The following is a 19,832-nucleotide window of genomic DNA, read 5'->3' on the forward strand; positions in this document are numbered from 1 at the left end:
ATTATTACAGTTTCTATGCCCTTCCTAATTTCCCTTTTCATCGTATACTTACACAGCAAGTCGATTAGGTCTTCTATGTACTATTTCTTTCATTAGCACAGTTTAAGAAGTAGGAATTACTGTCCGCTCATCCATGGTGGGTGTCACTATCCATCCAAACCCACCAGGGCCCCTGTTGCCACAGAGAGAATTCTGGAGTTGGGAGGCACAGCCTAACATTCAGCTCCTCCCATTCCAAGTTATTTTAGACAAGGAGTTGCTTCTGTTCTTAAGATTTCAAAAGTGACAAATCAATAATCACAGATGATTACCTGCTCCACTGAGTCACATTCACGAGGAAGAAATTTACCATAATTTTTTGGCCAATTTGCATCCATCTATTCTCAATATAGGCTTCCCAGGTGGCTCAGTGGTAAAGAATCCACCTGTCAGTTCAGGAGACACAAAAGACATGGGTTTGATCCCTGGGTCGGGAAGATCCCCTGAAGTAGGAAATGACAACTCACTCCAGTATTCTTGCCTGGATAATTCCATGGACAGAGGAGCCTGTTGGGCTACAGTCCATGGGTTCGCAAAGAGTTGGATACAACTGAAGCGACTAAGCACTCACACATGCATATCATTCATACACCCTAAGCAGTAGCTTTAGAGCTTTTGGACTGCCATTCAGTACGGATAAATGCATATATGATCAAGTCCATATATAATGAAACAAAAATTCTACAAAACAATATATACCCTTAAAACAACTGGGGCACTTTTTTCTTCTCAAACATCTTAGGTACATGTTTGGAGCTGTAGCACAGAATCCAAAACCCTTGCCTTAAATAAGATAGAAAGTCATGTCTTTCTCATGAAATAATTCAGTGATGAGTCATTCAGGACTGACTAGATGGTTATGCCAAACAAGGATATTCAAGGGTATGCTGCTGCTGCTGCTAAGTCGCTTCAATCATGTCCAACTCTGCGACTCCATAGACGGCAGCCCACCAGGCTCCTCTGTCCTTGGGATTCTCCAGGCAAGAACACTGGAGTGGGTTGCCATTTCCTTCTCCAGTGCATGAAAGTGAAAAGTGAAAGGGAAGTCGCTCAGTCGTGTCTGACTCTTAGTGACCCCATGGACTGCAGCCTCCCAGGCTCCTCTGTCCATGGGATTTTCCAGGCAAGAGTACTGGAGTGGGGTGCCATTGCCTTCTCCAAATTCAAGGGTATAGTTGCTTCTATTTTGTTGGTCTCCTAACTGTAGGGGGTTGTCCTTAATAAGCTGGTTAGATTTGGTTCACCTGCACTTCCAGGTTCTAGCCTGCTGCTAAGTCGCTTCAGTTGTGCTCGACTCTGTGCAACCCCATAGATGGCAGCCCACCAGGTTCCCCTGTCCCTGCGATTCTCCAGGCAAGAACACTGGAGTGGGTTGCCATCTCCTTCTCCAGTGCATGAAAGTGAAAAGTGAAAGTGAAGTCACTCAGTTGTGTCCGACTTTTAGCGACCCCATGGACCACAGCCTACCAGGCTTCTCCGTCCATGGGATTCCGTCCATGAGATATTCCAGGCAAGAGTACTGGAGTGGGATGCCATTGCCTTCTCCAGGTTCTAGCCTACAGGGAGGAAAAAAATAAAAGTCCAGACCAATTTGTTGTGTTTTTAGGAGATGGCCTGGAAGTTGCATACACACTGCTTCTTCCCACATCTCACTGGTCCAAATTTAACCATGGGAAAATACTTGCAAATTTATGGTAGTTTGCAATCATATGTCTAGCTAAAACTCGGGGTGTGTTTCTTTTTTAAAAGGTCTGTTTATTATTTATGACTGCGCTGGGTCTTTGTTACTGTGCATGGGCTTTCTCTCGTTGATGTGGGTGGGGGCCGCTCTTCGTTGCCTTGTGCAGGCTTCTCACTGCAGCAGCTTCTCTTGCAGGGGAGCACGGGCTCAGTAGTTGTGGCCCATGGGCTTAGCTGCCCAGTGGGGCATGTGGGATCTTCCAGGACTAGGGATGGAACCCATGTCCCCTGCATTGGCAGGCAGATTCTTAACCACTATACCACTAGAGAAGCCCAGGAAGTATTTCTAGAAGGATAATAAGTGAAGCGGTACTTGTTAAAAGATTGTAGTGTCTGCTACTATTGCATTTCATTTCATTCCAGACTACCTACTAGACTGATTTCATAACCCAATAATTGGCCACGACTTGCAGCTATAAAATCATTGTTCTGAAGGATAGTAGGCTACATATTATAAATAATTTTACCAGGCCACTCACCAGGAGAAGTTAAAAAACAGATAGGCTCAAAATACCATTGCTATTTTATCTAGCTTTGATTTTTATCAAAGTTATACATGTACAGAATTTAGAGAATCAAATAGAATTGAAAGTAGCCCCAGTCTCCATAACTCTTAATGTTCAGTTTCTTACTTCTGGGATGTTACCATTTTCACCTCTCAAAACTGACACTTTGACTATTTACTGCATATATTCATAGAACATATTTTTATTTCTACTTTTTGGTCTTTTGGGTTTAAGCAGTGTATATTGATTTCCCACCATAAAAAAATGAAGATTTCCCACTTCTTCCTGCCCCTTACTCACCACATTACACATACTTCTTATCCTTTCACACTCTCAGTGTAGTTAATCAAATTTTGGTTAGATCAGGAGTCAGTGTTTACATTATTATGAATATGCAAACCAATTCACAAGTGTTCTATGTATTTTCCTAGGCTTAATTTTCTTTTTTGGATGATTTTTCTATTTTCTTGTTACTGTCTTTTCTAAAAACTTATTTAGAGCTCTATGTACTTACCAGTAATTCATCCTAATTTATCACCTAATTCTCTCAGTTAAGTAAATCTCCACTCAGTACTTTCAAACATATCAGGTACTGTATTAATGTCACCTTCTCGAAGGAAGAAACTTCCCAGTCTTCTGATCTGCCCCAATCTAGTTTTCTAGAATAGCTTCATAGGTATTCTTTCCAGTTCTTCCTTTACCATCATTTTAGGTACTCCCTCCAACTCCCTCATCTGATGGATACACTGCTTTTGAATACCAGTTGTCCTTTTATTAATTTTCTCTTTAATCCCAGCGGAGTATATCCTACAGCAATTATCTGAACAAAGTTGTAGGTAATAATAAATTGAGGGCTGGCATGTTTGAAAACATCTTCATTAGACTTTAACACAATTCTTAGTTTGGCTGGACATAATATTCTAGGTTAGGAATAATTTTCCTTTAAAAATTCAAGATATTGCCCCCATTTGTATTCTAGGCTTCAGAGTTTCTGATGAGAAGTCTGGTATTCCTCTGATGCTTGAACCCATGAAGAAATCTGGCTTTTCTCTCTGGAAGGTTGTAGGCATTCACCTTGTCTTCAGTGTGCTGAAATTTTACGGTGTCATGGTTACAGTGTACATTTATTTTTATTCATTGTTGGGAGCTCTCAGTGGACCCTATAAATCTGGAGAATCATATCCTTCTTTTCTTGGGATATTTCCTACCATTATTTTATTATTTTCTCCCTTTGTCCTGCTCTGTTCTCCTTTTTTTGAACTCTATTATTATATTTGAGTTCATGGACTGTCTTCTAACTTTTTTCTGCTGTTGTTGTTGTTTAGTCGCTCAATCATGTCTGACTCTTTGCGACCCCATGGACTGCAGCCTGCCAGGCTCCTCTGTCCATGGGATTCTCCAGTCAAGAATACTGATAATGGGTTGCATTCCTTCCTCCAGGGGATCTTCCCAACCCCAGGATCGAACATGCATCTCTTTCATTGGTAGGCAGATTCTTTACCATTGAGCCACCAGGGAAGCTCTATTTTAATTTTTCGTCTCAGCTTCATCTTTTAACATCTCTGATTTTTTTCTGCCATCAGATTAAAACAATTTCTAAGATCTCTCTCTCTCTCTCGTTCTTTGAATGTTCCTTTTTTAGAGCATCCTGCTTGGCTCTCCTTCATCTCGATGAAATAAATGCTTCCTTGGGGGACTGTGTATTGCTTCTTCTGGTATGGTCTCCGTTTCCTTCAAGTTGCTTTTCTCCTGGTTGTTTTGTTCTCTGACTTCATTTTAGATGATTTTCTTAAAGGTGATCCTTGGCTGACTGTTCAGGGTCTAGAATGGGGCTGTAAAACTCCACGTGGAAACTATGAAGCTAGAGGGCTTCCCTGTAGGGTGAGCTGGTTGGGACATTTTTTTGTGGGGGAGAACCCAGACGTCAGTACCTTAGGTCCTTTCCCTTAGGCTGATCAGATGCCCTGAAAGAGAGTCATCTAATTTCCTGCTGCTGGTACTCTGGGAGCCCAGTGGGGAAGGAGCGGGGCTGAGGAGGTTGGGCTGGTGGGTCTCTGCATTCATTACAGAAACCGTCCCCTCCTCCTCCTGTTTTCACTGCAATATCCACACCCTGGTATGTTCTCCTTGTCCCACGAGCAGAAGTTTTCTCCCTAGAATAATCCTTCAGTCCTCTGGCTTCAGTCCTGCTGGTTTGTGTGGGGAGGGGCAGTTTTATGGAGGTGATGTGGGCTTTTCAATCCTCCTTTTTCAGACCTACCTTCAACCCTGTACCCAGAGATGCCTGGTTCCACCAAGTCTTGAATATGCATAGGTTCTGAGTTTAAATCAGGTTGCTTCTCAGGCTTTCCTTACTGTGGAGTCAAGATGCAGTTTCCTTGAATTGGCTGTAAGTTATTATTTGGATATTTGCTTTCCAGACTGCAAAATATTATTTTGTCTTTTTTCCATGTTTCATTTATCCTAGGGGGTTTATTCCTTTTTAAAAAACTTTGTGTCTGTTAACATTAGTGGAAATTCTGAAGGACGCAGACGTTCAATGCACATATTCAACTGCTATCTTTAGCAGCTAACTTTAGGCATCTCAAACTATTTTAAACAAGTAGCTTTTATCCTTTCTTTACTTTTCCTCCCCACAATCCTTCAAAAATTATTAAGAAGTAGTACAGTTATCTAATTTAAATGTCATTTCTATAATGTTACCTTTTTTCTTCTGGGAGATGTCTACCTTTTATCTTTTTCTTTAGCTTTTTATTTTATATTGGAGTTAATTAACAATGTTGTGTTAGTTTCAGCAAAGTGATTCAGTTATATATATATACACACACACATGTACCTATTCTTTTTCAAATTATTTTCCCATTTAGATTGTTACATAATATTGAGCAGGGTTCCCTGAGCCACACAGTAGAACCTTATTGGTTTTCCATATTAAACATAGCAGTGTGTACATGTCAATCCCAAACTCCCCAACTATCCCTTCCTCCCACCCGCCCACACTGGTAACCATAAGTTCATTCTCTAAGCCGAGCAAAGTGCTTTTGAACTTTAAAAGTCAATGTGAGCCTTGTAGCGGGGAAGAAGAAGGAATTGGACAGGAAATAGTTCATCTCCAAACTCGATCGTTTCTTGAATTACTGAAAGCTGACTGTATCTAACATTTTAGCAGGTTAACAAGTGAAAAATAGACCTGAACACTGAAATTTGTATAGCCTGTTTGGTTTGCTGGCATTATGAAATATTTAGGAGGGAAAAACTTGAAAGCTCTGCTTTTTAAATGGTCTGACCTTGATTACTGGCCCTGAAAGTAAGTAAATAGAACTTGCCGTGTAGTTCCTGGGGCTGACAGAACCCATGTCCATGGCTGTGTGGCTTTTCTCCTTAATTAGAAGAAAGGATAAAAAAAAACTCAAGACTGTAGTAATAATAAAACTGCTAGATTAAAAGTGATACCCAAATTTTCAGGATTCATACTCTCGATGCAATATCTCAAGGGAAATGACGTAACCTCTCAATGTGCCCACCATCATTCTTTTGTCGCAAGGAGCAGCAGGGGAGGGGGCTGATGTTGGAAGAGTGTGAGATTTGGCATCACACAGACCTAGAGGACCATAATTCAACTTCGGTTCCATCAACTTCCGGCTCCATCGACTTCCGACTCTACCAACTTCCGGCTCCAAGCCATGTGGTTAGTACCAACCGCTCAGTGGCTCTGAGTTACACCTCCTGCTCTATATAACAACAATGACATCTTCTCGGAAGGGTTAGAGATAAGGCTTCTAAGTCTCCCGGCATAATGCCTGACTCTTACTAAATGCCCAGGGAGAGGCAGTTGTTAGGTCATTGTGGCGGTGGACAAACACATGGAGATGTCTCACAAGAATATAAATAGATTTCCTCACGGTAGGCTAGAGAAATACCTAGTAGCTTGGGGATGGGAGGTCTAGGAAGAAAAGAAAAAAAGAAAATGAATAACAAGAAAAGAAAAAGAGAGAGAGGTCTCAGTTGGGAATATCTTCCCCCATCTGGATAAACGGTTCCATGTGAACTATCCCAGATTAGTGAAGCAGGGAGGTGGTGAAGTGGGGCATATAATTCGTGCTGTAGCCCATTAGGATGGATCAAGTCTCTGCTTCACGGAAGTTCATCTCTTGAGCTTCATTTAAATAGTGCGCTGAGCCCTAGCGCCTGTGAACAAAAATGTCCCTCATCACTGCCAACAAATAAACTTTTTTTTTCCCCAGTAATAAACTCCAAAGCCTTCAGAAATTAGTGTGGAGTTAATTTTAGCAGAGATATAAGGAATGATGCTGCCTGAACTGAGGGGAGAAAGAGAGGGTACATGCAGTCACATTAAGTAGGGCAGAAGAAGCAGACAAATATGCCAAGAGATTTGAAACCTCTCAATGGAATGATGACTTTGGGTGTGTGTGCACATTTATATATCTGTGTGCGTGTATGTGTGTGTGTGTGTGTTAAACCCATGAAGACATACACATCCCTGCCACAGGCAGCTTTAGGAGAGACTGAGGGAGTGGGGTGTGGTGAGACTGTCACCCTGAATTGTAGACCCCAGCCTAGAATGGAGACTTCATCCTCTTTTTCTCTCTCTTCCTCCTGCCCTTGACTTCCATTGCTTTAGATACAGAAAACTTACGTCCCCCTTACCGTTTTAAACCATGAAAAGTAACAAAATTGCCTTGATCTTTTGTTCAGAAAGCCTTGAAAAATAATCCATTTCTGAAGCTGAAAATCAGGAATTGGGGGGGAAAAAAAGGAAAATGGAAAAGAAAAAAACCAAAAAGCCCAACCCTTGGGATTTCACTTGCCCAAACTGAAGAATTAACTCTTGTTTCTCTTTTTTTTTTCCCTAATGGTCGTAAAATAAGCTCCCTCTGGGTGGAAGTCTCTTTGCTCTGAAGCTCCTGGTTTTAACCACAGACAGCTGCCTTGTAAAGAAAGCAGCCGCACTCTTCAGGAGCTTCACTTTTGTTTGTTTCTCTTTTATTGACCACAGGTGGCTGTGTTCTACCACTTACAATCTAAGGTTTTTGTGCAGCACGGAAGTTAACGTGGGTGACTTCTGTCCCTGGAGTGATGTGGACCGTGACTGCAGCATGTGACTACAGGTTGAAGCACAAAGTGTGGTCACTTCATTTCGAGTCATACGTGAAGTTCTTTTAAAGGCTGAAGCATTTATCAGAATAAGTGCAACCCCTATCTGATAAATGGGATCAATCTGGCTCCATTGCTAACATAAACCTCCCAGTATTCATTACTCTGATAGTTAAAGCTGGGAAGGGGTGGAACATTATTTATAGTGATCTTTGCTAAGTAAATCATTTTAAAAATGGCTTTCTAAATGCAATATTTCCCTTTTAAGAAGCCCTCCAGAATTAAAGGGGCTTTACAATGGAACATGAAACATATTGCAAGGCAGAGAGACAGAAGCCGTCTTGATTAATGCCCACGATTATCAGTGATGCAAATCACTTTCACTTATTAAGTCTTGTTTAATATCCTAATGAAGGCTTCTGAGCAGATTTGGTAATTCCGGAGAAAGTGACTGTGAACTAATGCCCTTTCAGCATGTTGAGAATGAGCAGTACTATAAAGAAAACCTCATTTACCATAATTCCTCCCCTGCCCAGGACCCTTTTCTCAGCTTCTACTTCGCAGCAGGAGACAATTAACCTTTTCAGTGCCAGAAGTGATTCCCAGCCCCTTCCAGCTGTGAAGGCCAGCAGGGTCAGAGGGAGATGGAAGTTCTCTTTGGTCGTCACTCCCCTAGAACAGTTCTAAGAAATCGGACTGCGGAGTAGTAGGGATTTAAAACATAGCCGCCGGTTCCGTGTGGGCACGTGTGGTATCTCGCACCAAAGTCTTTTCAAATGCCAACCCGGAGGCCTTGGCATTGCTTATTCAGCTCGAATCAAAGACGATCAGAAATGAAAGCAGACACAGACGAAGAAAAGCCCATTCCACCCGGAAACGCTGGTCTCCCTTTGTGATCTGTGGGGATGTAGATTTTATTGAGGTTGGACCTTTGGGAGGTGGTGCCAGGGGTGGTGATTCAGGGGTTGGCCTTGGGCCTCCTTCTATAGCTGGGCGCCCATTTCCTGGCTCTGCTTGTGCTTGTGGCCACAGGGATGGCCCAGGGCCCTGGATTATGCACTGAGCCCTTCACCGTCTGCGTGGCCGCACCCATCTGTGGATGCAGAGTGTCTTTCTAGCTTCACCATCTCTTGTTTCCAGGGCAGAGCGCAGAGGTGAGGCAGAGAAGGACCCCGCTGGAGCAGACGAATGAGACCAAGGCCATGGGCCGTCTCCTTCGCTCACGTGTCTCCCAGCACATTGCCTCCCCCTCCTGCTTGAAGCCCCTCCAGGGAGCTGGTCCCTTCCGACTTTCAGGGATGCCCTTTCACCCCTTTGCCTCCCTCCCTCAGCCTGGATGTGTCAGCCCCTGTCCTGGTATAAAAGGAGACTTTGGGTAAAGACAGAGGCAGAAGCCAGGCAATTTCCTGGCCTCTTTTGGAATAGAGAACAGCTCCAAATGGACCATTTCTTTATGACCTTTCCCTTGTCCTAGCTGGACCCACACCAAGACTGAACAGCCCCCGATGCAGGGACTCCAGTGGGCCAGACGCAAAAGCTTCTCACCTCCTGGCACAAGCATGTGAAGCCTTGCTTCTTGTTGATGAAAGAAAGCCACCATTCATGTCGCACCTGCCAAAGATTTCACAGGGCAGGGAATGATCAAGGGGAGCAATGGCTGAGAGAGGAAGTGGGTGAGGGTTTGGAGGGCGACATGCTGGTTCTCTCTCAGGGAGGAGGGCAGAGCCGGGGTGGGGCCACTTTGTACCCTACGGACCCCAGGTAGGCAGAGACACTGCCTGCTGAGTCCATCCCCGTTGGGGGATGGAGGTGGGATCCATCCCACGTGAGTCCTGGGGGCGGGGTACAGGGAGGTCAGATAGAGGTAGGTTAGAACACGATGCTCAATGTTTTTGGCATCAGGGACCTGTTTCATGGAAGACATTTCTCCTATAGCCCCGGGGTTGGGGAGATGATTTTGGGATGATTCAAGCACATTGCATTTACTGTGCACTTTATTTCTATTATTATTACGTCAGCTCCCCCTCAGATCCTCAGGCATTCATTAGATCTCAGAGGTTGGGGACCCCCGGGTTAGAACACAGATTTCAGAACTCAGTGGAACCTCGAGGAACCTCCTCCCCTTCTCACCCTGGCATATCTTAATTCATGCTTCAGGGTGACCCACCTCTCCCCACAATCCTTCATATTCGTTCCTCACATCACACATCTGGTCCCATCTTTTAGCACGCTAGGGCCTTCACGCATTGAACTTGTCTGTTGCTTCTTTCGGTCTCCCCTACTCAGCGCCAAGATGGATCTTCATGCATGAATATGCTTAGGGCGGCACCCTGGCAAGCGCCGAGGAAAGGAAAGCGTCTGCAGGAGGAAGGACTGTTTCTGTGGCACATTGGAAGGGTCGTAGACTGGGTGAGGGAACCAGGTCTGTGTTGGCTCAGCTGTGTGGAAGAAGCCACCATACATTTAAGACCTTTGACTGACTGGTTCAACGTTCTGAGCCCACAGATCCTCAGCTCTAGGATGGGGATTGACGTGACCTCGAGGGGCCCTTTTCTCTGGAGGGCAGCAGAAAGGGGCTGGGGCAATGCTTTGAAAACCATGAGGGCTTAGATAAGTTTTGGGTCTTGCCATTGGTAGGGACAGGCCTGTGGCTACTTCTTTCTATTTAAGTCCCACTTACTCAATGCTCACTGGTCCGCTTCTCCATGAAATGTTCCTTGATCTTTCCAGGCAGAATCCCTCCCCTTTTGTTTGTATTCTTCTACCCACAACCTCATTCATCCTGTCCTGTCATCCTGCCTATGTTGTATGTTTCTGAATCCACAGCAATCATAACCCAACTAACATCCACTGAAGATACATTTCAGGCCAGGCACTGTTCTGGAGGAGTTACATTCATGAACTCATCTCAACCACAGACAACCCATTTTACAGATGAGGAAGCTGAGGCATTGCTAATTAAGTCAATAGGTTTGAAGCTATGCAGCTGGAAGGGGAATGGTCAGGATCTAAATGCAGTTAATTAACTCTGGTCCCACCATCTTCACCCATGGCCTCTCAGGCCTGTGTGATCCTTGTTTGCTGGAGAGCACAGTAAAGGTTGCAGAAATGGGCAACTCTGGGGATGGGACTCTGCCTGTCCGCCCTCAATGAGGGTCGTCCTGAGAAACAAGTCAAAACGGGTGTGAGGCTGCTTATAATGAAAAGCCACTAAACACTTAGAGCTTACTGTTATAATTAAATATTTTTAATGACAATGAAAGTAGAAATGTCTAGAATATAGCTAAAGAAGCATCTATGAAAATATTCACCATCTGGTCCTGGGCAGTTTTGTAAATTCTCTATGAAATGGCTCACAGATTTCTAGACTGCTTTTTTGACCCCCTGCCAAAAGATTAATGGTATCTGGACAATCTCTGCTTCTACCTCACTCTGAATTTTTTCTTTCTTTTTAAACATTGTATTTTATTTTTTAAAATTGTGGTAAAATACATAAAGTTTATCATATTAGGTATAAAGTTCAGTAGCAATAAGTACATCTGTAGTGTTATGCAACTATTGCTACCATCCATCTCCAAAAGTTTTCTCATCTTCCAAAATGGAAACTTTGTACCTAATAAATAACAATTCCCATTTTCCTCTCCTTAAAACTCCGTAAACCATCCTTTTAATCTCATAGAAGTGGTATCATCCAGTATTTATTCTTATGTGACTGGCTCGTTTCACTTAGCTTAATGCCTTCCAGATATGTCTATGTTGGTGGGGCGGGGGGACTTACCTGGTGGTCCAGTGGTTAAGACTCTGCCTTGCAATGCAGGGGACTCGGGTTCGATCCCTGATCTGGGAAGATCCACATGGCGAGGAACAGATAAGCCTGTGCACCATAACTGTTGAGTCTGTGCTCTAGAGCCCAGGAACCGCAGCTACTGAAGCTCAGGGAACTAAGATCCCACACATTGCAGGGCAACTAAGGCTTCACACCACAACTAGAGAGTCCACATGTTGCAGCAAAAGACTCTGGCATTACACAGCAAAGACCCGACACAGCCAAACTAATTAATCAAAAGATATTTTTAAAAAGATTTACCCATGTTGTAGCATGTGTCAGAATTTCATTTTTTGAAGGCTGAATAATATTATGTGTGTGTGTGTGCGTGTGTATGTGTGTGTCTGCAGGTGTGTATACCACACTTCGCTTATCCAGCCACCTGACAACAGACACTTAGATTGCTTCCACTTCTGGCTACAGTGAATAACACTGCTATGAACATACTTGTACAAATATCTGTGTTAGCCCCTGTTTCATTTCTTTGGGTATATACCTGGAAGTGGAATTGATGGATCATACAGTAATTCTATTTTTAATTTTTTGAGGAACCATGGAACCACTTTCCACAGCAGCTGCACTATTTTACACTCCCATCAGCAGTGAACAAGAGTTCCAATTTCTCCATATCTTCATCAACACCTGCTATTTTCTGTTTTTTCTTTTTTTCCCCTTAAATAACCTTCCTAATGAATGTGAAGTAGGTCACTGAATTTTTGAATGGTTCAGTTTTTTGTTTATCTTCCTTAACTCTCAATTAATTTTCATCTTCAAAACACAAATTTTGCCACATTAAATAGACTTGATTCTGTTATCTTGAATTTCTTCATCCTTTATTTATCAGCCTTCAAGTAGATGGCTGAACACATGCCGGCTACTGTCCTAGGTGCTGGAAAATTTTGTCAAGTAGGTCTATCACAGTTCTCTAGGATTCTAAGTTGAGTTTGATCACATAGCATGTAATTATGGTTCTTTTTTACCTAAAAGTATAAATTATCCCATTTATAGCTACATTTGAAAATATCATTTACATTGTAAAAGACAAAAGCTTAATTATAAAATTCTTTCCCCTAGAAACCCAAATTGTCTGGATACATAAGGGCTTGACTCTATAGGTCCATTTTTAAATATATAAACTTTTTTTTTTTTTTTTTAGGTAAGAAGTGGATTTATTTAGAGAGAAGCACACTCCACAGAGAGAGTGTGGGTCATTGCAGAGGATGAGTCTTGCTTATAAAACTTTTTAAAATAGACTTTTCCTTTTAGATTTATTACAAAGTTAGAACTGACTCATTGGAAAAGACCCTGATGCTGGGAAAGATTGAAGGCAGGAGGAGAAGGGGACGACAGAGGATGAGGTGGTTGGATGGCATCACCAATTTGATGGAAATGAGTTTGAGCAAGCTCCAAGAGTTGGTGAAGGACAGGGAAGTATGCTGCAGTCTACGGGGTCACAAAGAGTCAAGTAGGACTGAGCGACTGAACTGAACTGAACAAAGTATAGCATATAAATCCCAAACCCTATCATTAACATCTCTCATTTATATGGTATATTTGTCACAGTTACTGAACCAATACTGATACATTGTTATTAACATTGGGGCTTCCCAGGTGACTCAGTGGTAAAGAATCTGCCTGCCAGTGCAGGAGACACAGGTTCAATACCTGAGTCGGGAAGATCCCCTGGAGGAGGAAATGGCAACCCACTCCAGTATTCTTGCCTGGAGAATCCAATGGACAGAGGAGCCTGGTGGTCTACAGCACAGGAGACTGCCAAGAGTTGGACATGACTGAGCATGAGCTTGCACTGCATTCCCATTATTAACATTAGTCCATAGTCTGCTCAGATTTTCTTCAATTTTTACCTAATGTCTTTTTCTGTTCCAAAATCCCCATCTAGGACACCACACTGCATTTAATTGCCATGTTTCCTTAGGTTCTCCTTGATTCTCAGTTTCTCAGACTTTCCTTGTTTTTGATGACCTTGATAATTTTAAGGAGTACTGGTCAGTTATTTTGTAGAATGTTTCTCTACTGGAAATTGTCTGATGATTTTCTCATGATTGGACTGAGGTTATGGGTTTTGGGAGGAAGATCAGAGAGGAGAAGTGCATTTTCTTCCCATCACATCAAGGATGTACATCAATATGATTCATCACTGCTGATGACCTAGATCGCTTAGCAGAGGTCATTTTGGTCACGTTTCTCTGCTGTAAAGTTGTTCTTCTTCTCTTTGTCTACTCTACTCTTAGGAAGGAAGAATATCATATTATGTCCTCGCCTCAACCACCTTCTCCAGGGTGGTTCTCTACATAAATTAATTGGAATTCTTCTACATGGGAGGCTTGCCTCTTCTCTCAAATTTACTTTTCCAAGCACTTACTTATATCAGTGTGACTCATGGGTATTTATTTTATACTTTGGATCATAATCTAGTACTATTTCATTCATTTTGTTGCTGAACTTGTTTCAGCTCTGGTCACCAGGAGCTCTTTTAGCTGGCTCCTGTGTCTTTTCACCGTACTCACTCATCATTGTGGGTTTTTTCGGGTTGTTTCTGAGCCCTTCTTTACTTTCTGACTCTACAAATTGCTTCAGGCTTATCTAATTTATTTCTTGCCTGAGTCCTAGAACCAGCCATTCCTCCAAGCAACCTGTTATTTTTTTAATTGGCGAATGGTACTGGAAATCAGGATTTAGGTGCTGGGTGTGTTTGTTGCTACTTAGGTATCATTGCATTTAGAGCCTCTCAGCTACAAAGGAAACATATATGTAAAAATAGGTCCTTGATTTTGATGACTATTTTAGACATTTTGAATGAAAATGTGTATAAAATACATTATACACATCACTGTGTTCAGTGATAGAATACAATCAACATAATTTTTGGTGAAGTTAATGTTTTTTATTTTTGTATTGAAGTATAGCTGATTTACAATGTTTTAGGTATATGTTTTAGCAAATATTTGCTAAATGTTTTGGCAAAGTGATTCAGTCATATACACACACACGTATATATGCAGATATATGTAGATTCTTTTTCAGTTTTTTTCCATTTAGGTTATTACAGTATATTGAATATACTTTCCTGTTCCATACAGTAAGTCTTTGTTGTTTACCTATTTTATATATGGTGATGTGTGTATCATCTGGAATCAAGATTACTGTTGAAATCAAAATTTCAACAACCTTAGATATGCAGATAATACCACTCTAATGGCAGAAAGTAGGAGGAACAAAAGAGCCTCTTGATGAGGGTGCAAGAGGGAGTGAAAAAGCTGGCTTAAAACTCAGCATTCAAAAAACTAAGATTATGGCATCCAGCCCCATCACTTTATGGCAAATAGAAGAGGAAAAAGTGGAAGCAGTGACAGGTTTTATTTTCTTGGCTTCAAAATCACTGTGGATGGTGACTGCAGTCTTGAAATTAAAAGATGATTGCTTTCAAAGGAAAGCTATGACAAAGCTAGATAGCATATTAAAAAGAAAAGACATCACTTTGCCAACAAAGGTCTATATAGTCAAATCTATGGTTTTCCAGTAGTCCTGTACAGATGTGAGAGTTGGACCATAAAGAAGGCTGAACACTGAAGAATTGATGCTTTCCAACTGTGGTGCTGGAGAACATTCTTGAGAGTCCCTTGGACTGCAAGGAGATCAAATGAGTCAATCCTAAAGAAAACGAATCCTGGATATTCACTGGAACGAATGATGCTGATGCTGAAACTGAAGCACTAATTCTTTCACCACCTGATGTAAAGAGCCAACTCACTGGAAAAGATCCTGATTCTGGGAAGGATTGAAGACAGGAGAAGAGGATAGCAGAGGATGAGATGGTTAGATAGCACCACTGACTCAACAGACATGAATTTGAGCAAACTCCAGTAAATAGTGATGGACATGGAAATCTGGTGTGCTACAGTCCATGGGGTTGCAAAGAGTTGGACATGACTTAGTGACTGAACAACAGCAACAGTATGTGCATACTCAACACAGCTTAACCTGTTCTTGGGATCTCAGGTATTGTCTTGAATGATGGGTACTGGGTTGTGATATAGTGATTGCCCTCAGCCCACAGCAAGCTTTGAAGGACTATTCACAGATCATGGTGCTATGTTATTGTGCCATATGACTTCTGCTCTAGCTTTTCATAATCTTTCTAATTTTTTTTCCTCTTCAGTTCAGTTGCTCAGTTGTGTCTGACTCTTTGCAACCCCATGGACTGCAGCACACCAGCCTTCCCTGTCCATCACCAACTCCTGGAGCTTGCTCAAACTCATGTCCATCCAGTCAGTGATGACATCCAGCCATTTCATCCTGCGTCATCCCCTTCTCCCCCTGCCTTCAATCTTCCCCAGCATCAGAGTCTTTTCAAATGAGTCAGTTCTTTGCATCAGGTGGCCAAAGTATTGGAGTTTCAGCTTCAGCATCAGTCCTTACAATGAATGTTCAGGACTGATTCCCTTTAAGATTAATGGGTTTGATCTCTTTGCAGTTTAAGGGACTCTCAAGAGTCTTCTCCAACACCATAGTTCAAAGGCATCAATTCTGCACCCAGCTTTCTTTATAGTCCAACTCTTACACTCATACATGACTACTGGAAAAACCATAGCTTTGACTAGACAGACCTTTGTTGGCAAAGTAATGCCCCTGCTTTTTAATATGCTATCTAGGTTGATAATAGCTTTTCTTCCAAGGAGCAAGTGTCTTTTAATTTCATGGCTGACTGCAGTCACCAACTGCAGTGATTTTGGAGCCCCCCAAAATAAAAGCCTGTCACTGTTTCCTTTGCTTCCCCATCTATTTGCCATGAAGTGATGGGACTGGATGCCATGATCTTAGTTTTCTGAATGTTGAGTTTTAAGTCAACTTTTTCACTCTCCTCTTTCACTTTAGTTCTTAATAACCTCCCCTCCTCACCTCTAGATCACTGTTTGTCACCCGCTGTCTCCTAATAATCAGATAACCAAGTTTTATCAAACTGTTCATAATTTAAAAACAAAGATGTACTGAGTGAGGATCTGAGGTTCATTCCAGTAAATAAAATGGGTCCTGTAACACCAATATTTGACTGTATAGACAAATATCCTTTCCTTCTGCTTTTCCTTACTCCCTGTTTTTCACCCATGCTCTAATTGGACAACAGTGCTGAATCGTTGAGGTCAAATATGTGCTTTAAATGTGAACACCAAATGTATGTAATGTGCAGGTTTTTCTATGTGTCTCTGTGTTCAGGCTCTCAAATTCTATTTAAATAACTCTTAAGTGCAGTGAAAACAGGAGCAGACTTGAAATCACTAAACTTGAAATGCATTTGAGCTCTGGTTCTCTTGCTCTGACTCAGGCAAATCACTCAACCTCTCTGGGCCCCAGGTGTCAGAAAATAAAAGAATTCACCTAGAACCCTTAGGTTCCTTTCCAGCTTTAACATCCTGTGACTTCTGAGTGAGCTTTAATAATCTTAAAAGAACAATGTGAACAAATGGGCTGGAGAGCATCTAATCTCAGCTAAGCCGCCTTCAAACTGAGTGACCTTGGGAAAGTTGCTCTAAAAATACCTACCTCAGAGTCATCCATGTGTACACGTAGGCACTTATTATATAATAATGGAGGTACGGCACATTCAGAGGGGAAGCTTGGATTGTACGCAGACAACATTGGGAAAACTGGTTCAGTATATGAAGAAAAATAAAACTAGATCTCTACATAAGGCCATTAGAGGGGTAAATTCTTAAATAAGAAAGATTAAGTTATAAATATAAAGAAGAAAGTTCAGGAGGATAGCCTTGTGATTAAGGATGAGAAAGGTCTTTAAACAAATGATGCCAAAACACAAACCATAAAGCCCAATCCCCAAAGAGATGAAACTGACTTCCTTCAGGTGAGATGTATGCCAACAACATGGATGGATCTGGGAAGTGGGGCAAAGGCAGAAAACAGACTATGATCTGTAAGAATAATTTGCAAAATTAGAAACATTCACAGGAACCTGCAGTATACATATTTTGCAAAAACCCATTCAAATGAAAGGATAGACTTTCAAAAAGTTGACTACAGAGAGGAGCGAGAAAGAGCTTTGTGCTGTTCACTAATGATCATGTCAGTCCTGAAGAAAATCAACCCTGAATATTCATTGGAAGGATTGATGCTGAAGTTCCAGTTCTTTGTCCACCTGATGCAAAGAACTGACTCATCGGAAAAGACCCTGATGCTGGGGAAAATGGAAGACAAAAGGTCAATGAGTGGCAGAGGATGAGATGATTAGATAGCATCACTGACTCATGGACATGAATCTGAGCAAACTCTGGGAGATAGTGAAGGACAGAGAAGCTTGGTGTGCTGCAGTGCATGGGGTCGCAAAGAGTTAGACATGACTTAGTGACTGAACAACAAGAAGTATTTATACCTATGTGTATATATATATATGTATATGTATATGTACTTGAATACACATATATTTTTAGTATATGTTTGCATAAAAATCGCTTGCCCGGAACAGTGGACTCTGAGAACCCTGAGAGCAGTAATTACTACCTAGCACACAGCAGGCATCTATCCTGGTAGGATGAATAATGAATATACATGGACCATCTGCATACTAGTTGCTTCACTGGGATTTTATGGAGATAACAGTCCATGGGGTCGCAAAGAGTCAGACATGACTGAGCGATTTCACTTTCACTTTAACTTTTCAGGTAAGAGGCATAATTGCTCACTGGGACTTTATTTTTTTTATTTTTATTTTTTTTATTTTTCAGTGGGTTTTGTCATACATTGATATGAATCAGCCATAGAGTTACACGTAGTCCCCATCCCGGTCCCCCATCCCACCTCCCTCTCCACCCGATTCCTCTGGGACTTTAAAGGCTGTTGATCTGGAGTAATCCTTAGTATTCATCTGGCCCTATGGTTACCAGACTTTTGGATTTCATAGATGGCTTTAAGAATAGATGGGCGAACATAAAAAAATTAAAACTCTCATACTCTGGGTCAGCCCACGACCTTCTCCTTAACTCAGGTATGGACTAAAAAAATCCAGTATTAGCATTTTATAGACGATAGGGCTTTTTAACATCATTAGGTAAGACAAATATCAAGTACTATGGGAATTAATAGAGCTATTGAGATATGTTGAGAATATCATAACAGGCTTCTGAGAGAAGCTAATTGTTGAACCAGGTGGTGAATGATGGGTTTCTTAACATCAGAGAAGCAGAATGTTTAAAATAAAGGAAAGCACCTCGAATGAAATAGTTTAGCTTAATGAAAACTTGACTGCATGCCTCCCATTTTTCTCACTTCTCCATGGCAACTTCAATGCAATCTGGACCACAAGCCACCTTGCTGGTCCAACTTTAGAGAGGTAATGTTTCTACTTGTTCTGATAGCCCTGGACCTCAACCCAAACTGAAAATAACCTTTTTTTTTTTTTCTTTTTTCACCTTTCTTTTCAACCCAACACACTAAATTGTTCTGAAAGAAGCTCCCAAGATCCTACCAAGTTCTGGTGGAAATTCCCTCTTACTCGGGCCAGCTCTGGGTCAACTGACAGATAGTTTAAAAGAAAGTTTCTTCTGATTCACTGAAGGGCAAGAGGTGCTTTGAACTCAGTCTGGAGAGGAACTTGAGTTCACCATGTGCACATCGCAGACCTGTTGCTATAGCACCTGAAACAAATGAGTCACAGGGGAAACACAGTGGGGAATGGTGACAGCTATATGTGCAAATTGAGGCTTGGTTACCCAGCCAGCCAACAATGATAAGTTTCCCTTCGGCCATAAAATTGACCCAGCTGTAGGGCGTTGCAAAGGGAGGGAGAAGGTTTATTTCCTATTGGCATCCAGTCCTTTTGAACCTTGACCTTCCTCAAATTGTCCTTCTTTGATAAATGCAGAGTCCCAGAAGCTGAGAATAAGTAACAGAATGCTGTACATCAGCCATCTAAAACAACAGAGCTCAGAATGAGATAGACAACAATTATTCCACTATAAGAAGAATCATAAAGACAGATATGCAGTTTAGAAAATGCACCAATTCCCAGTCCTCTGAAAGCACTGGATGAGGGTTCACAAATAGCAGAGGTGATTCCTTCATCTCCTTTGAGTCACTTTTGAAAGTTCCAGCTCATCCACCATTTAAAAAGATAAACACACCAAATAGACCTTTAAGTGTTGTTCATGTTTCTGACACACTATGATGCTGCTCAAGAAAGAAACCACGACAGCCAAGGGAATGGTGTTATATCTGTTTCTTATCCTAACAGCTTCCCTAGTTCTAGCTGTGAAAAGTAGCAAAGTAGCCGACAGTTTTGAATTACTGGAAACCCTAGTAAGACCAAACAAAACTTTTATAAAGAAGCACCAAGAACTCAGTAGAAGACAGAGGCAGGCACATGCCCCCAACACACGTACACACAGACATACGACTCGCACCACGGGAGACCACTCACCAACAGACAGTGTGGACAGAGGCAAAGGGAAGCGGAAAGCCACACTCGAAAGCAGAGAGAAAAACTGTGGTTTTGCTGTTGCCTTATTTTCATTGGCTGATCGTGGTTATGACTTTCCTCTGTTAGCTTACTAGATTATTTTGAGAGAAGAATACAT

This window comes from Muntiacus reevesi, chromosome 5 (assembly GCF_963930625.1).
Source record: "Muntiacus reevesi chromosome 5, mMunRee1.1, whole genome shotgun sequence".
NCBI lineage: Eukaryota > Metazoa > Chordata > Mammalia > Artiodactyla > Cervidae > Muntiacus > Muntiacus reevesi.